This window comes from Osmia lignaria, unplaced genomic scaffold (genome assembly GCF_051020975.1).
Source record: "Osmia lignaria lignaria isolate PbOS001 unplaced genomic scaffold, iyOsmLign1 scaffold0003, whole genome shotgun sequence".
In the NCBI taxonomy this organism is placed as follows: domain Eukaryota; kingdom Metazoa; phylum Arthropoda; class Insecta; order Hymenoptera; family Megachilidae; genus Osmia; species Osmia lignaria.
In genome coordinates this window covers 2,636,110-2,656,597 of record NW_027478160.1, presented here as the reverse complement: position 1 = coordinate 2,656,597, position 20,488 = coordinate 2,636,110, and positions in this window count along the sequence as shown.

Sequence of the window (20,488 nt, the reverse complement as noted above, 5' to 3'; positions counted from 1 at the left end):
ATATTTCGAGATATTTCTTCTTCTTGTTGTTCTTCTTCTGCACAGCTAAGCTGGAAGTGGCATTTGCAGCTCGCAGTAGTGCAGAGTTATCTCAAAGAAAGGGGCCACGGTGTTTCTGTATCTCTATTATGTTGGTGCGGCTTCGGAACTTTTAAATATCTTGATATATCTCGAGAACTACGCATCTGATCAAAAAATATCATAGAACATAAAAAGTAGGAAACTTAATTCTCTACAAAAGAGGTCTCTTAACATTTTGCCATAGCTCGCTTCGTTTCCGAGATATTTGCAGATTTATCTCAAGGGAAGGGGCCTGACGGACATATTTCGAGATATTTCATCTTCTTGTTGTTCTTCTTCTGCACAGCTAAGCTGGAAGTGGCATTTGCAGCTCGCAATAGTGCAGAGTTACCTCAAAGAAAGGGGCCACGGTGTTTCTGTATCTGTATTATGTTGGTGCCGCTTCGGAACTTTTAAATATCTGGATATATCTCGAGAACCACGCATCTGATCAAAAAATATCATAGAACATAAAAAGTAGGAAACCTAATTTTCTACAAAAAAGGTCGCTTAACATTTTGCCGTAGCTCGCTTCGTTTCCGAGATATTTGCAGATTTATCTCAAGGGAAGGGGCCTGACGGACATATTTCGAAATATTTCTTATTCTTGTTGTTCTTCTTCTGCACAGCTAAGCTGGAAGTGGCATTTGCAGCTCGCAATAGTGCAGAGTTATCTCAAAGAAAGGGGCCACGGTGTTTCTGTACCTCTATTATGTTGGTGCAGCTTCGGAGCTTTTAAATATCTTGATATATCTCGAGAACTACGCATCTGATCAAAAAATATCATAGAACATATAAAGTAGGAAACTTAATTCTCTACAAAAAAGGTCTCTTAACGTTTTGCAATAGCTCGCTTCGTTTCCGAGATATTTGCAGATTTATCTCAAGGGAAGGGTCCTGACGGACATATTTCGAGATATTTCTTCTTCTTGTTGTTCTTCTTCTGCACAGCTAAACTGGAAGTGGCATTTGCAGCGCGCAATAGTGCAGAGTTATCTCAAAGAAAGGGGCCACGGTGTTTCTGTATCTCTATTATGTTGGTGCGGCTTCGGAACTTTTAAATATCTTGATATATCTCGAGAACTACGCATCTGATCAAAAAATATCATAGAACATAAAAAGTAGGAAACCTAATTTTCTACAAAAAAGGTCGCTTAACATTTTGCCGTAGCTCGCTTCGTTTCCGAGATATTTGCAGATTTATCTCAAGGGAAGGGGCCTGACGGACATATTTCGAAATATTTCTTATTCTTGTTGTTCTTCTTCTGCACAGCTAAGCTGGAAGTGGCATTTGCAGCTCGCAATAGTGCAGAGTTATCTCAAAGAAAGGGGCCACGGTGTTTCTGTACCTCTATTATGTTGGTGCAGCTTCGGAGCTTTTAAATATCTTGATATATCTCGAGAACTACGCATCTGATCAAAAAATATCATAGAACATATAAAGTAGGAAACTTAATTCTCTACAAAAAAGGTCTCTTAACGTTTTGCAATAGCTCGCTTCGTTTCCGAGATATTTGCAGATTTATCTCAAGGGAAGGGTCCTGACGGACATATTCCGAGATATTTCTTCTTCTTGTTGTTCTTCTTCTGCACAGCTAAACTGGAAGTGGCATTTCCAGCTCGCAATCGTGCAGAGTTGTCTCAAAGAAAGGGGCCACGGTGTTTCTGTATCTCTATTATGTTGGTGCGGCTTCGGAACTTTTAAATATCTTGCTATATCTCGAGAACTACGCATCTGATCAAAAAATATCATAGAACATAAAAAGTAGGAAACTTAATTCTCTACAAAAAAGGTCTCTTAACATTTTGCAATAGCTCGCTTCGTTTCCGAGATATTTGCAGATTTATCTCAAGGGAAGGGGCCTGACGGACATATTCCGAGATATTTCTTCTTCTTGTTGTTCCTCTTCTGCACAGCTAAGCTGGAAGTGGCATTTGCAGGTCGCAATAGTGCAGAGTTATCTCAAAGAAAGGGGCCACGGTGTTTCTGTATCTCTATTATGTTGGTGCGGCTTCGGAACTTTTAAATATCTCGATATATCTCGAAAACTACGCTTCTGATCAAAAAATATCAGAGAACCTAAATTGTAGGAAACATAATTCTCTACAAAAAAGGTCTCTTAACATTTTGCCATAGCTCGCTTCGTTTCCGAGATATTTGCAGATTTATCTCAAGGGAAGGGTCCTGACGGACATATTTCGAGATATTTCTTCTTCTTGTTGTTCTTCTTCTGCACAGCTAAACTGGAAGTGGCATTTCCTGCTCGCAATCGTGCAGAGTTATCTCAAAGAGAGGGGCCACGGTGTTTCTGTATCTCTATTATGTTGGTGCGGCTTCGGAACTTTTAAATATCTTGATATATCTCGAAAACTACGCCTCTGATCGAAAAATATCATAGAACATAAAAAGTAGGAAACTTAATTCTCTACAAAAAAGGTCTCTTAACATTTTGCCATAGCTCGCTTCGTTTCCGAGATATTTACAGATTTATCTCAAGGGAAGGGGCCTGACGGACATATTTCGAGATATTTCTTCTTCTTGTTGTTCTTCTTCTGCACAGCTAAGCTGGAAGTGGCATTTGCAGCTCGCAATAGTGCAGAGTTATCGCAAAGAAAGGGGCCACGGTGTTTCTGTATCTCTATTATGTTGGTGCGGCTTCGGAACTTTTAAATATCTTGATATATCTCGAGAACTACGCATCTGATCAAAAAATATCATAGAACATAAAAAGTAGGAAACCTAATTTTCTACAAAAAAGATCTCTTAACATTTTGCCGTAGCTCGCTTTGTTTCCGAGATATTTGCAGATTTATCTCAAGGGAAGGGGCCTGACGGACATATTTCGAAATATTTCTTATTCTTGTTGTTCTTCTTCTGCACAGCTAAGCTGGAAGTGGCATTTGCAGCTCGCAATAGTGCAGAGTTATCTCAAAGAAAGGGGCCACGGTGTTTCTGTACCTCTATTATGTTGGTGCAGCTTCGGAGCTTTTAAATATCTTGATATATCTCGAGAACTACGCATCTGATCAAAAAATATCATAGAACATAAAAAGTAGGAAACTTAATTCTCTACAAAAAAGGTCTCTTAACATTTTGCCATAGCTCGCTTCGTTTCCGAGATATTTGCAGATTTATCTCAAGGGAAGGGGCCTGACGGACATATTTCCAGATATTTCTTCTTCTTGTTGTTCTTCTTCTGCACAGCTAAGCTGGAAGTGGCATTTGCAGCTCGCAATAGTGCAGAGTTATCTCAAAGAAAGGGGCCACGGTGTTTCTGTATCTCTATTATGTTGGTGCGGCTTCGGAACTTTTAAATATCTTGATATATCTCGAGAACTACGCATCTGATCAAAAAATATCGTAGAACATAAAAAGTAGGAAACTTAATTCTCTACAAATAAGGTCTCTTAACATTTTGCCATAGCTCGCTTCGTTTCCGAGATATTTGCAGATTTATCACAAGGGAAGGGGCCTGACGGACATATTTCCAGATATTTCTTCTTCTTGTTGTTCTTCTTCTGCACAGCTAAGCTGGAAGTGGCATTTGCAGCTCGCAGTAGTGCAGAGTTATCTCAAAGAAAGGGGCCACGGTGTTTCTGTATCTCTATTATGTTGGTGCGGCTTCGGAACTTTTAAATATCTTGATATATCTCGAGAACTACGCATCTGATCAAAAAATATCATAGAACATAAAAAGTAGGAAACTTAATTCTCTACAAAAAAGGTCTCTTAACGTTTTGCAATAGCTCGCTTCGTTTCCGAGATATTTGCAGATTTATCTCAAGGGAAGGGTCCTGACGGACATATTTCGAGATATTTCTTCTTCTTGTTGTTCTTCTTCTGCACAGCTAAACTGGAAGTGGCATTTCCAGCTCGCAATAGTGCAGAGTTATCCCAAAGAAAGGGGTCACGGTGTTTCCGTATCTCTATTATGTTGGTGCGGCTTCGGAACTTTTAAATATCTCGATATATCTCGAAAACTACGCTTCTGATCAAAAAATATCATAGAACGTAAATTGTAGGAAACATAATTCTCTACAAAAAAGGTCTCTTAACATTTTGCCATAGCTCGCTTCGTTTCCGAGATATTTGCAGATTTATCTCAAGGGAAGGGGCCTGACGGACATATTTCGAGATATTACTTGTTCTTGTTGTTCTTCTTCTGCACAGCTAAGCTGGAAGTGGCATTTGCAGCTCGCAATAGTGCAGAGTTACCTCAAAGAAAGGGGCCACGGTGTTTCTGTATCTCTATTATGTTGGTGCCGCTTCGGAACTTTTAAATATCTGGATATATCTCGAGAACTACGCATCTGATCAAAAAATATCATAGAACATAAAAAGTAGGAAACTTAATTCTCTACAAAAAAGGTGTCTTAACATTTTGCCATAGCTGGCTTCGTTTCCGAGATATTTGCAGATTTATCTCAAGGGAAGGGGCCTGACGGACATATTTCGAGATATTTCTTCTTCTTGTTGTTCTTCTTCTGCACAGCTAAGCTGGAAGTGGCATTTGCAGCTCGCAGTAGTGCAGAGTTATCTCAAAGAAAGGGGCCACGGTGTTTCTGTATCTCTATTATGTTGGTGCGGCTTCGGAACTTTTAAATATCTTGATATATCTCGAGAACTACGCATCTGATCAAAAAATATCATAGAACATAAAAAGTAGGAAACTTAATTCTCTACAAAAAAGGTCTCTTAACATTTTGCCATAGCTCGCTTCGTTTCCGAGATATTTGCAGATTTATCTCAAGGGAAGGGGCCTGACGGACATATTTCGAGATATTTCTTCTTCTTGTTGTTCTTCTTCTGCACAGCTAAGCTGGAAGTGGCATTTGCAGCGCGCAATAGTGCAGAGTTATCTCAAAGAAAGGGGCCACGGTGTTTCTGTATCTCTATTATGTTGGTGCGGCTTCGGAACTTTTAAATATCTTGATATATCTCGAGAACTACGCATCTGATCAAAAAATATCGTAGAACATAAAAAGTAGGAAACTTAATTCTCTACAAATAAGGTCTCTTAACATCTTGCCAAAGCTCGCTTGGTTTCCGAGATATTTGCAGATATATCTCAAGGGAAGGGGCCTGACGGACATATTTCCAGATATTTCTTCTTCTTGTTGTTCTTCTTCTGCACAGCTAAGCTGGAAGTGGCATTTGCAGCTCGCAATAGTGCAGAGTTATCTCAAAGAAAGGGGCCACGGTGTTTCTGTATCTGTATTATGTTGGTGCGGCTTCGGAACTTTTAAATATCTTGATATATCTCGAGAACTACGCATCTGATCAAAAAATATCATAGAACATAAAAAGTAGGAAACCTAATTTTCTACAAAAAAGGTCGCTTAACATTTTGCCGTAGCTCGCTTCGTTTCCGAGATATTTGCAGATTTATCTCAAGGGAAGGGGCCTGACGGACATATTTCGAAATATTTCTTATTCTTGTTGTTCTTCTTCTGCACAGCTAAGCTGGAAGTGGCATTTGCAGCTCGCAATAGTGCAGAGTTATCTCAAAGAAAGGGGCCACGGTGTTTCTGTACCTCTATTATGTTGGTGCAGCTTCGGAGCTTTTAAATATCTCGATATATCTCGAAAACTACGCTTCTGATCAAAAAATATCATAGAACATAAATTGTAGGAAACATAATTCTCTACAAAAAAGGTCTCCTAACATTTTGCCATAGCTCGCTTCGTTTCCGAGATATTTGCAGATTTATCTCAAGGGAAGGGACCTGATGGACATATTTCGAGATATTTCTTCTTCTTGTTGTTCTTCTTCTGCACAGCTAAACTGGAAGTGGCATTTCCAGCTCGCAATCGTGCAGAGTTATCTCAAAGAAAGGGGCCACGGTGTTTCTGTATCTCTATTATGTTGGTGCGGCTTCGGAACTTTTAAATATCTTGCTATATCTCGAGAACTACGCATCTGATCAAAAAATATCATAGAACATAAAAAGTAGGAAACTTAATTCTCTACAAAAAAGGTCTCTTAACATTTTGCCATAGCTCGCTTCGTTTCCGAGATATTTGCAGATTTATCTCAAGGGAAGGGGCCTGACGGACATATTTCGAGATATTTCTTCTTCTTGTTGTTCTTCTTCTGCACAGCTAAGCTGGAAGTGGCATTTGCAGCGCGCAATAGTGCAGAGTTATCTCAAAGAAAGGGGCCACGGTGTTTCTGTATCTCTATTATGTTGGTGCGGCTTCGGAACTTTTAAATATCTTGATATATCTCGAGAACTACGCATCTGATCAAAAAATATCATAGAACATAAAAAGTAGGAAACTTAATTCTCTACAAAAAAGGTCTCTTAACATTTTGCCATAGCTCGCTTCGTTTCCGAGATATTTGCAGATTTATCTCAAGGGAAGGGGCCTGACGGACATATTTCGAGATATTTCTTCTTCTTGTTGTTCTTCTTCTGCACAGCTAAGCTGGAAGTGGCATTTGCAGCGCGCAATAGTGCAGAGTTATCTCAAAGAAAGGGGCCACGTTGTTTCTGTATCTCTATTATGTTGGTGCGGCTTCGGAACTTTTAAATATCTTGATATATCTCGAGAACTACGCATCTGATCAAAAAATATCATAGAACATAAAAAGTAGGAAACTTAATTCTCTACAAAAAAGGTCTCTTAACATTTTGCCATAGCTCGCTTCGTTTCCGAGATATTTACAGATTTATCTCAAGGGAAGGGGCCTGACGGACATATTTCGAGATATTTCTTCTTCTTGTTGTTCTTCTTCTGCACAGCTAAGCTGGAAGTGGCATTTGCAGCTCGCAGTAGTGCAGAGTTATCTCAAAGAAAGGGGCCACGGTGTTTCTGTATCTCTATTATGTTGGTGCGGCTTCGGAACTTTTAAATATCTTGATATATCTCGAGAACTACGCATCTGATCAAAAAATATCATAGAACATAAAAAGTAGGAAACTTAATTCTCTACAAAAAAGGTCTCTTAACATTTTGCCATAGCTCGCTTCGTTTCCGAGATATTTGCAGATTTATCTCAAGGGAAGGGGCCTGACGGACATATTTCGAGATATTTCTTCTTCTTGTTGTTCTTCTTCTGCACAGCTAAGCTGGAAGTGGCATTTGCAGCTCGCAATAGTGCAGAGTTACCTCAAAGAAAGGGGCCACGGTGTTTCTGTATCTCTATTATGTTGGTGCCGCTTCGGAACTTTTAAATATCTGGATATATCTCGAGAACCACGCATCTGATCAAAAAATATCATAGAACATAAAAAGTAGGAAACCTAATTTTCTACAAAAAAGGTCGCTTAACATTTTGCCGTAGCTCGCTTCGTTTCCGAGATATTTGCAGATTTATCTCAAGGGAAGGGGCCTGACGGACATATTTCGAAATATTTCTTATTCTTGTTGTTCTTCTTCTGCACAGCTAAGCTGGAAGTGGCATTTGCAGCTCGCAATAGTGCAGAGTTATCTCAAAGAAAGGGGCCACGGTGTTTCTGTACCTCTATTATGTTGGTGCAGCTTCGGAGCTTTTAAATATCTTGATATATCTCGAGAACTACGCATCTGATCAAAAAATATCATAGAACATATAAAGTAGGAAACTTAATTCTCTACAAAAAAGGTCTCTTAACGTTTTGCAATAGCTCGCTTCGTTTCCGAGATATTTGCAGATTTATCTCAAGGGAAGGGTCCTGACGGACATATTTCGAGATATTTCTTCTTCTTGTTGTTCTTCTTCTGCACAGCTAAGCTGGAAGTGGCATTTGCAGCTCGCAGTAGTGCAGAGTTATCTCAAAGAAAGGGGCCACGGTGTTTCTGTATCTCTATTATGTTGGTGCGGCTTCGGAACTTTTAAATATCTTGATATATCTCGAGAACTACGCATCTGATCAAAAAATATCATAGAACATAAAAAGTAGGAAACTTAATTCTCTACAAAAAAGGTCTCTTAACATTTTGCCATAGCTCGCTTCGTTTCCGAGATATTTGCAGATTTATCTCAAGGGAAGGGGCCTGACGGACATATTTCGAGATATTTCTTCTTCTTGTTGTTCTTCTTCTGCACAGCTAAGCTGGAAGTGGCATTTGCAGCGCGCAATAGTGCAGAGTTATCTCAAAGAAAGGGGCCACGGTGTTTCTGTATCTCTATTATGTTGGTGCGGCTTCGGAACTTTTAAATATCTTGATATATCTCGAGAACTACGCATCTGATCAAAAAATATCGTAGAATATAAAAAGTAGGAAAGTTAATTCTCTACAAATAAGGTCTCTTAACATCTTGCCAAAGCTCGCTTGGTTTCCGAGATATTTGCAGATTTATCTCAAGGGAAGGGGCCTGACGGACATATTTCCAGATATTTCTTCTTCTTGTTGTTCTTCTTCTGCACAGCTAAGCTGGAAGTGGCATTTGCAGCTCGCAATAGTGCAGAGTTATCTCAAAGAAAGGGGCCACGGTGTTTCTGTATCTGTATTATGTTGGTGCGGCTTCGGAACTTTTAAATATCTTGATATATCTCGAGAACTACGCATCTGATCAAAAAATATCATAGAACATAAAAAGTAGGAAACCTAATTTTCTACAAAAAAGGTCGCTTAACATTTTGCCGTAGCTCGCTTCGTTTCCGAGATATTTGCAGATTTATCTCAAGGGAAGGGGCCTGACGGACATATTTCGAAATATTTCTTATTCTTGTTGTTCTTCTTCTGCACAGCTAAGCTGGAAGTGGCATTTGCAGCTCGCAATAGTGCAGAGTTATCTCAAAGAAAGGGGCCACGGTGTTTCTGTACCTCTATTATGTTGGTGCAGCTTCGGAGCTTTTAAATATCTTGATATATCTCGAGAACTACGCATCTGATCAAAAAATATCATAGAACATATAAAGTAGGAAACTTAATTCTCTACAAAAAAGGTCTCTTAACGTTTTGCAATAGCTCGCTTCGTTTCCGAGATATTTGCAGATATATCTCAAGGGAAGGGTCCTGACGGACATATTTCGAGATATTTCTTCTTCTTGTTGTTCTTCTTCTGCACAGCTAAACTGGAAGTGGCATTTCCAGCTCGCAATAGTGCAGAGTTATCCCAAAGAAAGGGGTCACGGTGTTTCCGTATCTCTATTATGTTGGTGCGGCTTCGGAACTTTTAAATATCTTGATATATCTCGAGAACTACGCATCTGATCAAAAAATATCATAGAACATAAAAAGTAGGAAACTTAATTCTCTACAAAAAAGGTCTCTTAACATTTTGCCATAGCTCGCTTCGTTTCCGAGATATTTGCAGATTTATCTCAAGGGAAGGGGCCTGACGGACATATTTCGAGATATTTCTTCTTCTTGTTGTTCTTCTTCTGCACAGCTAAGCTGGAAGTGGCATTTGCAGCGCGCAATAGTGCAGAGTTATCTCAAAGAAAGGGGCCACGGTGTTTCTGTATCTCTATTATGTTGGTGCGGCTTCGGAACTTTTAAATATCTTGATATATCTCGAGAACTACGCATCTGATCAAAAAATATCGTAGAATATAAAAAGTAGGAAAGTTAATTCTCTACAAATAAGGTCTCTTAACATCTTGCCAAAGCTCGCTTGGTTTCCGAGATATTTGCAGATTTATCTCAAGGGAAGGGGCCTGACGGACATATTTCCAGATATTTCTTCTTCTTGTTGTTCTTCTTCTGCACAGCTAAGCTGGAAGTGGCATTTGCAGCTCGCAATAGTGCAGAGTTATCTCAAAGAAAGGGGCCACGGTGTTTCTGTATCTGTATTATGTTGGTGCGGCTTCGGAACTTTTAAATATCTTGATATATCTCGAGAACTACGCATCTGATCAAAAAATATCATAGAACATAAAAAGTAGGAAACCTAATTTTCTACAAAAAAGGTCGCTTAACATTTTGCCGTAGCTCGCTTCGTTTCCGAGATATTTGCAGATTTATCTCAAGGGAAGGGGCCTGACGGACATATTTCGAAATATTTCTTATTCTTGTTGTTCTTCTTCTGCACAGCTAAGCTGGAAGTGGCATTTGCAGCTCGCAATAGTGCAGAGTTATCTCAAAGAAAGGGGCCACGGTGTTTCTGTACCTCTATTATGTTGGTGCAGCTTCGGAGCTTTTAAATATCTTGATATATCTCGAGAACTACGCATCTGATCAAAAAATATCATAGAACATATAAAGTAGGAAACTTAATTCTCTACAAAAAAGGTCTCTTAACGTTTTGCAATAGCTCGCTTCGTTTCCGAGATATTTGCAGATATATCTCAAGGGAAGGGTCCTGACGGACATATTTCGAGATATTTCTTCTTCTTGTTGTTCTTCTTCTGCACAGCTAAACTGGAAGTGGCATTTCCAGCTCGCAATAGTGCAGAGTTATCCCAAAGAAAGGGGTCACGGTGTTTCCGTATCTCTATTATGTTGGTGCGGCTTCGGAACTTTTAAATATCTCGATATATCTCGAAAACTACGCTTCTGATCAAAAAATATCATAGAACATAAATTGTAGGAAACATAATTCTCTACAAAAAAGGTCTCCTAACATTTTGCCATAGCTCGCTTCGTTTCCGAGATATTTGCAGATTTATCTCAAGGGAAGGGACCTGATGGACATATTTCGAGATATTTCTTCTTCTTGTTGTTCTTCTTCTGCACAGCTAAACTGGAAGTGGCATTTCCAGCTCGCAATCGTGCAGAGTTATCTCAAAGAAAGGGGCCACGGTGTTTCTGTATCTCTATTATGTTGGTGCGGCTTCGGAACTTTTAAATATCTTGCTATATCTCGAGAACTACGCATCTGATCAAAAAATATCATAGAACATAAAAAGTAGGAAACTTAATTCTCTACAAAAAAGGTCTCTTAACATTTTGCCATAGCTCGCTTCGTTTCCGAGATATTTGCAGATTTATCTCAAGGGAAGGGGCCTGACGGACATATTTCGAGATATTTCTTCTTCTTGTTGTTCTTCTTCTGCACAGCTAAGCTGGAAGTGGCATTTGCAGCGCGCAATAGTGCAGAGTTATCTCAAAGAAAGGGGCCACGGTGTTTCTGTATCTCTATTATGTTGGTGCGGCTTCGGAACTTTTAAATATCTTGATATATCTCGAGAACTACGCATCTGATCAAAAAATATCATAGAACATAAAAAGTAGGAAACTTAATTCTCTACAAAAAAGGTCTCTTAACATTTTGCCATAGCTCGCTTCGTTTCCGAGATATTTGCAGATTTATCTCAAGGGAAGGGGCCTGACGGACATATTTCGAGATATTTCTTCTTCTTGTTGTTCTTCTTCTGCACAGCTAAGCTGGAAGTGGCATTCGCAGCGCGCAATAGTGCAGAGTTATCTCAAAGAAAGGGGCCACGTTGTTTCTGTATCTCTATTATGTTGGTGCGGCTTCGGAACTTTTAAATATCTTGATATATCTCGAGAACTACGCATCTGATCAAAAAATATCATAGAACATAAAAAGTAGGAAACTTAATTCTCTACAAAAAAGGTCTCTTAACATTTTGCCATAGCTCGCTTCGTTTCCGAGATATTTACAGATTTATCTCAAGGGAAGGGGCCTGACGGACATATTTCGAGATATTTCTTCTTCTTGTTGTTCTTCTTCTGCACAGCTAAGCTGGAAGTGGCATTTGCAGCTCGCAGTAGTGCAGAGTTATCTCAAAGAAAGGGGCCACGGTGTTTCTGTATCTCTATTATGTTGGTGCGGCTTCGGAACTTTTAAATATCTTGATATATCTCGAGAACTACGCATCTGATCAAAAAATATCATAGAACATAAAAAGTAGGAAACTTAATTCTCTACAAAAAAGGTCTCTTAACATTTTGCCATAGCTCGCTTCGTTTCCGAGATATTTGCAGATTTATCTCAAGGGAAGGGGCCTGACGGACATATTTCGAGATATTTCTTCTTCTTGTTGTTCTTCTTCTGCACAGCTAAGCTGGAAGTGGCATTTGCAGCTCGCAATAGTGCAGAGTTACCTCAAAGAAAGGGGCCACGGTGTTTCTGTATCTCTATTATGTTGGTGCCGCTTCGGAACTTTTAAATATCTGGATATATCTCGAGAACCACGCATCTGATCAAAAAATATCATAGAACATAAAAAGTAGGAAACCTAATTTTCTACAAAAAAGGTCGCTTAACATTTTGCCGTAGCTCGCTTCGTTTCCGAGATATTTGCAGATTTATCTCAAGGGAAGGGGCCTGACGGACATATTTCGAGATATTTCTTCTTCTTGTTGTTCTTCTTCTGCACAGCTAAACTGGAAGTGGCATTTCCAGCTCGCAATAGTGCAGAGTTATCCCAAAGAAAGGGGCCACGGTGTTTCTGTATCTGTATTATGTTGGTGCGGCTTCGGAACTTTTAAATATCTTGATATATCTCGAGAACTACGCATCTGATCAAAAAATATCATAGAACATAAAAAGTAGGAAACCTAATTTTCTACAAAAAAGGTCGCTTAACATTTTGCCGTAGCTCGCTTCGTTTCCGAGATATTTGCAGATTTATCTCAAGGGAAGGGGCCTGACGGACATATTTCGAAATATTTCTTATTCTTGTTGTTCTTCTTCTGCACAGCTAAGCTGGAAGTGGCATTTGCAGCTCGCAATAGTGCAGAGTTATCTCAAAGAAAGGGGCCACGGTGTTTCTGTACCTCTATTATGTTGGTGCAGCTTCGGAGCTTTTAAATATCTTGATATATCTCGAGAACTACGCATCTGATCAAAAAATATCATAGAACATATAAAGTAGGAAACTTAATTCTCTACAAAAAAGGTCTCTTAACGTTTTGCAATAGCTCGCTTCGTTTCCGAGATATTTGCAGATTTATCTCAAGGGAAGGGTCCTGACGGACATATTTCGAGATATTTCTTCTTCTTGTTGTTCTTCTTCTGCACAGCTAAACTGGAAGTGGCATTTCCAGCTCGCAATAGTGCAGAGTTATCCCAAAGAAAGGGGTCACGGTGTTTCCGTATCTCTATTATGTTGGTGCGGCTTCGGAACTTTTAAATATCTCGATATATCTCGAAAACTACGCTTCTGATCAAAAAATATCATAGAACATAAATTGTAGGAAACATAATTCTCTACAAAAAAGGTCTCCTAACATTTTGCCATAGCTCGCTTCGTTTCCGAGATATTTGCAGATTTATCTCAAGGGAAGGGACCTGATGGACATATTTCGAGATATTTCTTCTTCTTGTTGTTCTTCTTCTGCACAGCTAAACTGGAAGTGGCATTTCCAGCTCGCAATCGTGCAGAGTTATCTCAAAGAAAGGGGCCACGGTGTTTCTGTATCTCTATTATGTTGGTGCGGCTTCGGAACTTTTAAATATCTTGCTATATCTCGAGAACTACGCATCTGATCAAAAAATATCATAGAACATAAAAAGTAGGAAACTTAATTCTCTACAAAAAAGGTCTCTTAACATTTTGCCATAGCTCGCTTCGTTTCCGAGATATTTGCAGATTTATCTCAAGGGAAGGGGCCTGACGGACATATTTCGAGATATTTCTTCTTCTTGTTGTTCTTCTTCTGCACAGCTAAGCTGGAAGTGGCATTTGCAGCGCGCAATAGTGCAGAGTTATCTCAAAGAAAGGGGCCACGGTGTTTCTGTATCTCTATTATGTTGGTGCGGCTTCGGAACTTTTAAATATCTTGATATATCTCGAGAACTACGCATCTGATCAAAAAATATCATAGAACATAAAAAGTAGGAAACTTAATTCTCTACAAAAAAGGTCTCTTAACATTTTGCCATAGCTCGCTTCGTTTCCGAGATATTTGCAGATTTATCTCAAGGGAAGGGGCCTGACGGACATATTTCGAGATATTTCTTCTTCTTGTTGTTCTTCTTCTGCACAGCTAAGCTGGAAGTGGCATTTGCAGCGCGCAATAGTGCAGAGTTATCTCAAAGAAAGGGGCCACGTTGTTTCTGTATCTCTATTATGTTGGTGCGGCTTCGGAACTTTTAAATATCTTGATATATCTCGAGAACTACGCATCTGATCAAAAAATATCATAGAACATAAAAAGTAGGAAACTTAATTCTCTACAAAAAAGGTCTCTTAACATTTTGCCATAGCTCGCTTCGTTTCCGAGATATTTACAGATTTATCTCAAGGGAAGGGGCCTGACGGACATATTTCGAGATATTTCTTCTTCTTGTTGTTCTTCTTCTGCACAGCTAAGCTGGAAGTGGCATTTGCAGCTCGCAGTAGTGCAGAGTTATCTCAAAGAAAGGGGCCACGGTGTTTCTGTATCTCTATTATGTTGGTGCGGCTTCGGAACTTTTAAATATCTTGATATATCTCGAGAACTACGCATCTGCTCAAAAAATATCATAGAACATAAAAAGTAGGAAACTTAATTCTCTACAAAAAAGGTCTCTTAACATTTTGCCATAGCTCGCTTCGTTTCCGAGATATTTGCAGATTTATCTCAAGGGAAGGGGCCTGACGGACATATTTCGAGATATTTCTTCTTCTTGTTGTTCTTCTTCTGCACAGCTAAGCTGGAAGTGGCATTTGCAGCTCGCAATAGTGCAGAGTTACCTCAAAGAAAGGGGCCACGGTGTTTCTGTATCTCTATTATGTTGGTGCCGCTTCGGAACTTTTAAATATCTGGATATATCTCGAGAACCACGCATCTGATCAAAAAATATCATAGAACATAAAAAGTAGGAAACCTAATTTTCTACAAAAAAGGTCGCTTAACATTTTGCCGTAGCTCGCTTCGTTTCCGAGATATTTGCAGATTTATCTCAAGGGAAGGGGCCTGACGGACATATTTCGAAATATTTCTTATTCTTGTTGTTCTTCTTCTGCACAGCTAAGCTGGAAGTGGCATTTGCAGCTCGCAATAGTGCAGAGTTATCTCAAAGAAAGGGGCCACGGTGTTTCTGTACCTCTATTATGTTGGTGCAGCTTCGGAGCTTTTAAATATCTTGATATATCTCGAGAACTACGCATCTGATCAAAAAATATCATAGAACATATAAAGTAGGAAACTTAATTCTCTACAAAAAAGGTCTCTTAACGTTTTGCAATAGCTCGCTTCGTTTCCGAGATATTTGCAGATTTATCTCAAGGGAAGGGTCCTGACGGACATATTTCGAGATATTTCTTCTTCTTGTTGTTCTTCTTCTGCACAGCTAAACTGGAAGTGGCATTTCCAGCTCGCAATAGTGCAGAGTTATCCCAAAGAAAGGGGTCACGGTGTTTCCGTATCTCTATTATGTTGGTGCGGCTTCGGAACTTTTAAATATCTCGATATATCTCGAAAACTACGCTTCTGATCAAAAAATATCATAGAACGTAAATTGTAGGAAACATAATTCTCTACAAAAAAGGTCTCTTAACATTTTGCCATAGCTCGCTTCGTTTCCGAGATATTTGCAGATTTATCTCAAGGGAAGGGGCCTGACGGACATATTTCGAGATATTACTTGTTCTTGTTGTTCTTCTTCTGCACAGCTAAGCTGGAAGTGGCATTTGCAGCTCGCAATAGTGCAGAGTTACCTCAAAGAAAGGGGCCACGGTGTTTCTGTATCTCTATTATGTTGGTGCCGCTTCGGAACTTTTAAATATCTGGATATATCTCGAGAACTACGCATCTGATCAAAAAATATCATAGAACATAAAAAGTAGGAAACTTAATTCTCTACAAAAAAGGTGTCTTAACATTTTGCCATAGCTCGCTTCGTTTCCGAGATATTTGCAGATTTATCTCAAGGGAAGGGGCCTGACGGACATATTTCGAGATATTTCTTCTTCTTGTTGTTCTTCTTCTGCACAGCTAAGCTGGAAGTGGCATTTGCAGCTCGCAGTAGTGCAGAGTTATCTCAAAGAAAGGGGCCACGGTGTTTCTGTATCTCTATTATGTTGGTGCGGCTTCGGAACTTTTAAATATCTTGATATATCTCGAGAACTACGCATCTGATCAAAAAATATCATAGAACATAAAAAGTAGGAAACTTAATTCTCTACAAAAAAGGTCTCTTAACATTTTGCCATAGCTCGCTTCGTTTCCGAGATATTTGCAGATATATCTCAAGGGAAGGGGCCTGACGGACATATTTCGAGATATTTCTTCTTCTTGTTGTTCTTCTTCTGCACAGCTAAGCTGGAAGTGGCATTTGCAGCGCGCAATAGTGCAGAGTTATCTCAAAGAAAGGGGCCACGGTGTTTCTGTATCTCTATTATGTTGGTGCGGCTTCGGAACTTTTAAATATCTTGATATATCTCGAGAACTACGCATCTGATCAAAAAATATCGTAGAACATAAAAAGTAGGAAAGTTAATTCTCTACAAATAAGGTCTCTTAACATCTTGCCAAAGCTCGCTTGGTTTCCGAGATATTTGCAGATTTATCTCAAGGGAAGGGGCCTGACGGACATATTTCCAGATATTTCTTCTTCTTGTTGTTCTTCTTCTGCACAGCTAAGCTGGAAGTGGCATTTGCAGCTCGCAATAGTGCAGAGTTATCTCAAAGAAAGGGGCCACGGTGTTTCTGTATCTGTATTATGTTGGTGCGGCTTCGGAACTTTTAAATATCTTGATATATCTCGAGAACTACGCATCTGATCAAAAAATATCATAGAACATAAAAAGTAGGAAACCTAATTTTCTACAAAAAAGGTCGCTTAACATTTTGCCGTAGCTCGCTTCGTTTCCGAGATATTTGCAGATTTATCTCAAGGGAAGGGGCCTGACGGACATATTTCGAAATATTTCTTATTCTTGTTGTTCTTCTTCTGCACAGCTAAGCTGGAAGTGGCATTTGCAGCTCGCAATAGTGCAGAGTTATCTCAAAGAAAGGGGCCACGGTGTTTCTGTACCTCTATTATGTTGGTGCAGCTTCGGAGCTTTTAAATATCTTGATATATCTCGAGAACTACGCATCTGATCAAAAAATATCATAGAACATATAAAGTAGGAAACTTAATTCTCTACAAAAAAGGTCTCTTAACGTTTTGCAATAGCTCGCTTCGTTTCCGAGATATTTGCAGATTTATCTCAAGGGAAGGGTCCTGACGGACATATTTCGAGATATTTCTTCTTCTTGTTGTTCTTCTTCTGCACAGCTAAACTGGAAGTGGCATTTCCAGCTCGCAATAGTGCAGAGTTATCCCAAAGAAAGGGGTCACGGTGTTTCCGTATCTCTATTATGTTGGTGCGGCTTCGGAACTTTTAAATATCTCGATATATCTCGAAAACTACGCTTCTGATCAAAAAATATCATAGAACATAAATTGTAGGAAACATAATTCTCTACAAAAAAGGTCTCCTAACATTTTGCCATAGCTCGCTTCGTTTCCGAGATATTTGCAGATTTATCTCAAGGGAAGGGACCTGATGGACATATTTCGAGATATTTCTTCTTCTTGTTGTTCTTCTTCTGCACAGCTAAACTGGAAGTGGCATTTCCAGCTCGCAATCGTGCAGAGTTATCTCAAAGAAAGGGGCACGGTGTTTCTGTATCTCTATTATGTTGGTGCGGCTTCGGAACTTTTAAATATCTTGCTATATCTCGAGAACTACGCATCTGATCAAAAAATATCATAGAACATAAAAAGTAGGAAACTTAATTCTCTACAAAAAAGGTCTCTTAACATTTTGCCATAGCTCGCTTCGTTTCCGAGATATTTGCAGATTTATCTCAAGGGAAGGGGCCTGACGGACATATTTCGAGATATTTCTTCTTCTTGTTGTTCTTCTTCTGCACAGCTAAGCTGGAAGTGGCATTTGCAGCGCGCAATAGTGCAGAGTTATCTCAAAGAAAGGGGCCACGGTGTTTCTGTATCTCTATTATGTTGGTGCGGCTTCGGAACTTTTAAATATCTTGATATATCTCGAGAACTACGCATCTGATCAAAAAATATCATAGAACATAAAAAGTAGGAAACTTAATTCTCTACAAAAAAGGTCTCTTAACATTTTGCCATAGCTCGCTTCGTTTCCGAGATATTTGCAGATTTATCTCAAGGGAAGGGGCCTGACGGACATATTTCGAGATATTTCTTCTTCTTGTTGTTCTTCTTCTGCACAGCTAAGCTGGAAGTGGCATTTGCAGCGCGCAATAGTGCAGAGTTATCTCAAAGAAAGGGGCCACGTTGTTTCTGTATCTCTATTATGTTGGTGCGGCTTCGGAACTTTTAAATATCTTGATATATCTCGAGAACTACGCATCTGATCAAAAAATATCATAGAACATAAAAAGTAGGAACCTTAATTCTCTACAAAAAAGGTCTCTTAACATTTTGCCATAGCTCGCTTCGTTTCCGAGATATTTACAGATTTATCTCAAGGGAAGGGGCCTGACGGACATATTTCGAGATATTTCTTCTTCTTGTTGTTCTTCTTCTGCACAGCTAAGCTGGAAGTGGCATTTGCAGCTCGCAATAGTGCAGAGTTATCGCAAAGAAAGGGGCCACGGTGTTTCTGTATCTCTATTATGTTGGTGCGGCTTCGGAACTTTTAAATATCTTGATATATCTCGAGAACTACGCATCTGATCAAAAAATATCATAGAACATAAAAAGTAGGAAACCTAATTTTCTACAAAAAAGGTCTCTAAACATTTTGCCATAGCTCGCTTCGTTTCCGAGATATTTACAGATTTATCTCAAGGGAAGGGGCCTGACGGACATATTTCGAGATATTTCTTCTTCTTGTTGTTCTTCTTCTGCACAGCTAAGCTGGAAGTGGCATTTGCAGCTCGCAATAGTGCAGAGTTATCGCAAAGAAAGGGGCCACGGTGTTTCTGTATCTCTATTATGTTGGTGCGGCTTCGGAACTTTTAAATATCTTGATATATCTCGAGAACTACGCATCTGATCAAAAAATATCATAGAACATAAAAAGTAGGAAACCTAATTTTCTACAAAAAAGGTCTCTTAACATTTTGCCGTAGCTCGCTTTGTTTCCGAGATATTTGCAGATTTATCTCAAGGGAAGGGGCCTGACGGACATATTTCGAAATATTTCTTATTCTTGTTGTTCTTCTTCTGCACAGCTAAGCTGGAAGTGGCATTTGCAGCTCGCAATAGTGCAGAGTTATCTCAAAGAAAGGGGCCACGGTGTTTCTGTACCTCTATTATGTTGGTGCAGCTTCGGAGCTTTTAAATATCTTGATATATCTCGAGAACTACGCATCTGATCAAAAAATATCATAGAACATATAAAGTAGGAAACTTAATTCTCTACAAAAAAGGTCTCTTAACGTTTTGCAATAGCTCGCTTCGTTTCCGAGATATTTGCAGATTTATCTCAAGGGAAGGGTCCTGACGGACATATTTCGAGATATTTCTTCTTCTTGTTGTTCTTCTTCTGCACAGCTAAACTGGAAGTGGCATTTCCAGCTCGCAATAGTGCAGAGTTATCCCAAAGAAAGGGGTCACGGTGTTTCCGTATCTCTATTATGTTGGTGCGGCTTCGGAACTTTTAAATATCTCGATATATCTCGAAAACTACGCTTCTGATCAAAAAATATCATAGAACGTAAATTGTAGGAAACATAATTCTCTACAAAAAAGGTCTCTTAACATTTTGCCATAGCTCGCTTCGTTTCCGAGATATTTGCAGATTTATCTCAAGGGAAGGGGCCTGACGGACATATTTCGAGATATTACTTGTTCTTGTTGTTCTTCTTCTGCACAGCTAAGCTGGAAGTGGCATTTGCAGCTCGCAATAGTGCAGAGTTACCTCAAAGAAAGGGGCCACGGTGTTTCTGTATCTCTATTATGTTGGTGCCGCTTCGGAACTTTTAAATATCTGGATATATCTCGAGAACTACGCATCTGATCAAAAAATATCATAGAACATAAAAAGTAGGAAACTTAATTCCCTACAAAAAAGGTGTCTTAACATTTTGCCATAGCTCGCTTCGTTTCCGAGATATTTGCAGATTTATCTCAAGGGAAGGGGCCTGACGGACATATTTCGAGATATTTCTTCTTCTTGTTGTTCTTCTTCTGCACAGCTAAGCTGGAAGTGGCATTTGCAGCGCGCAATAGTGCAGAGTTATCTCAAAGAAAGGGGCCACGGTGTTTCTGTATCTCTATTATGTTGGTGCGGCTTCGGAACTTTTAAATATCTTGATATATCTCGAGAACTACGCATCTGATCAAAAAATATCGTAGAACATAAAAAGTAGGAAAGTTAATTCTCTACAAATAAGGTCTCTTAACATCTTGCCAAAGCTCGCTTGGTTTCCGAGATATTTGCAGATTTATCTCAAGGGAAGGGGCCTGACGGACATATTTCCAGATATTTCTTCTTCTTGTTGTTCTTCTTCTGCACAGCTAAGCTGGAAGTGGCATTTGCAGCTCGCAATAGTGCAGAGTTATCTCAAAGAAAGGGGCCACGGTGTTTCTGTATCTGTATTATGTTGGTGCGGCTTCGGAACTTTTAAATATCTTGATATATCTCGAGAACTACGCATCTGATCAAAAAATATCAT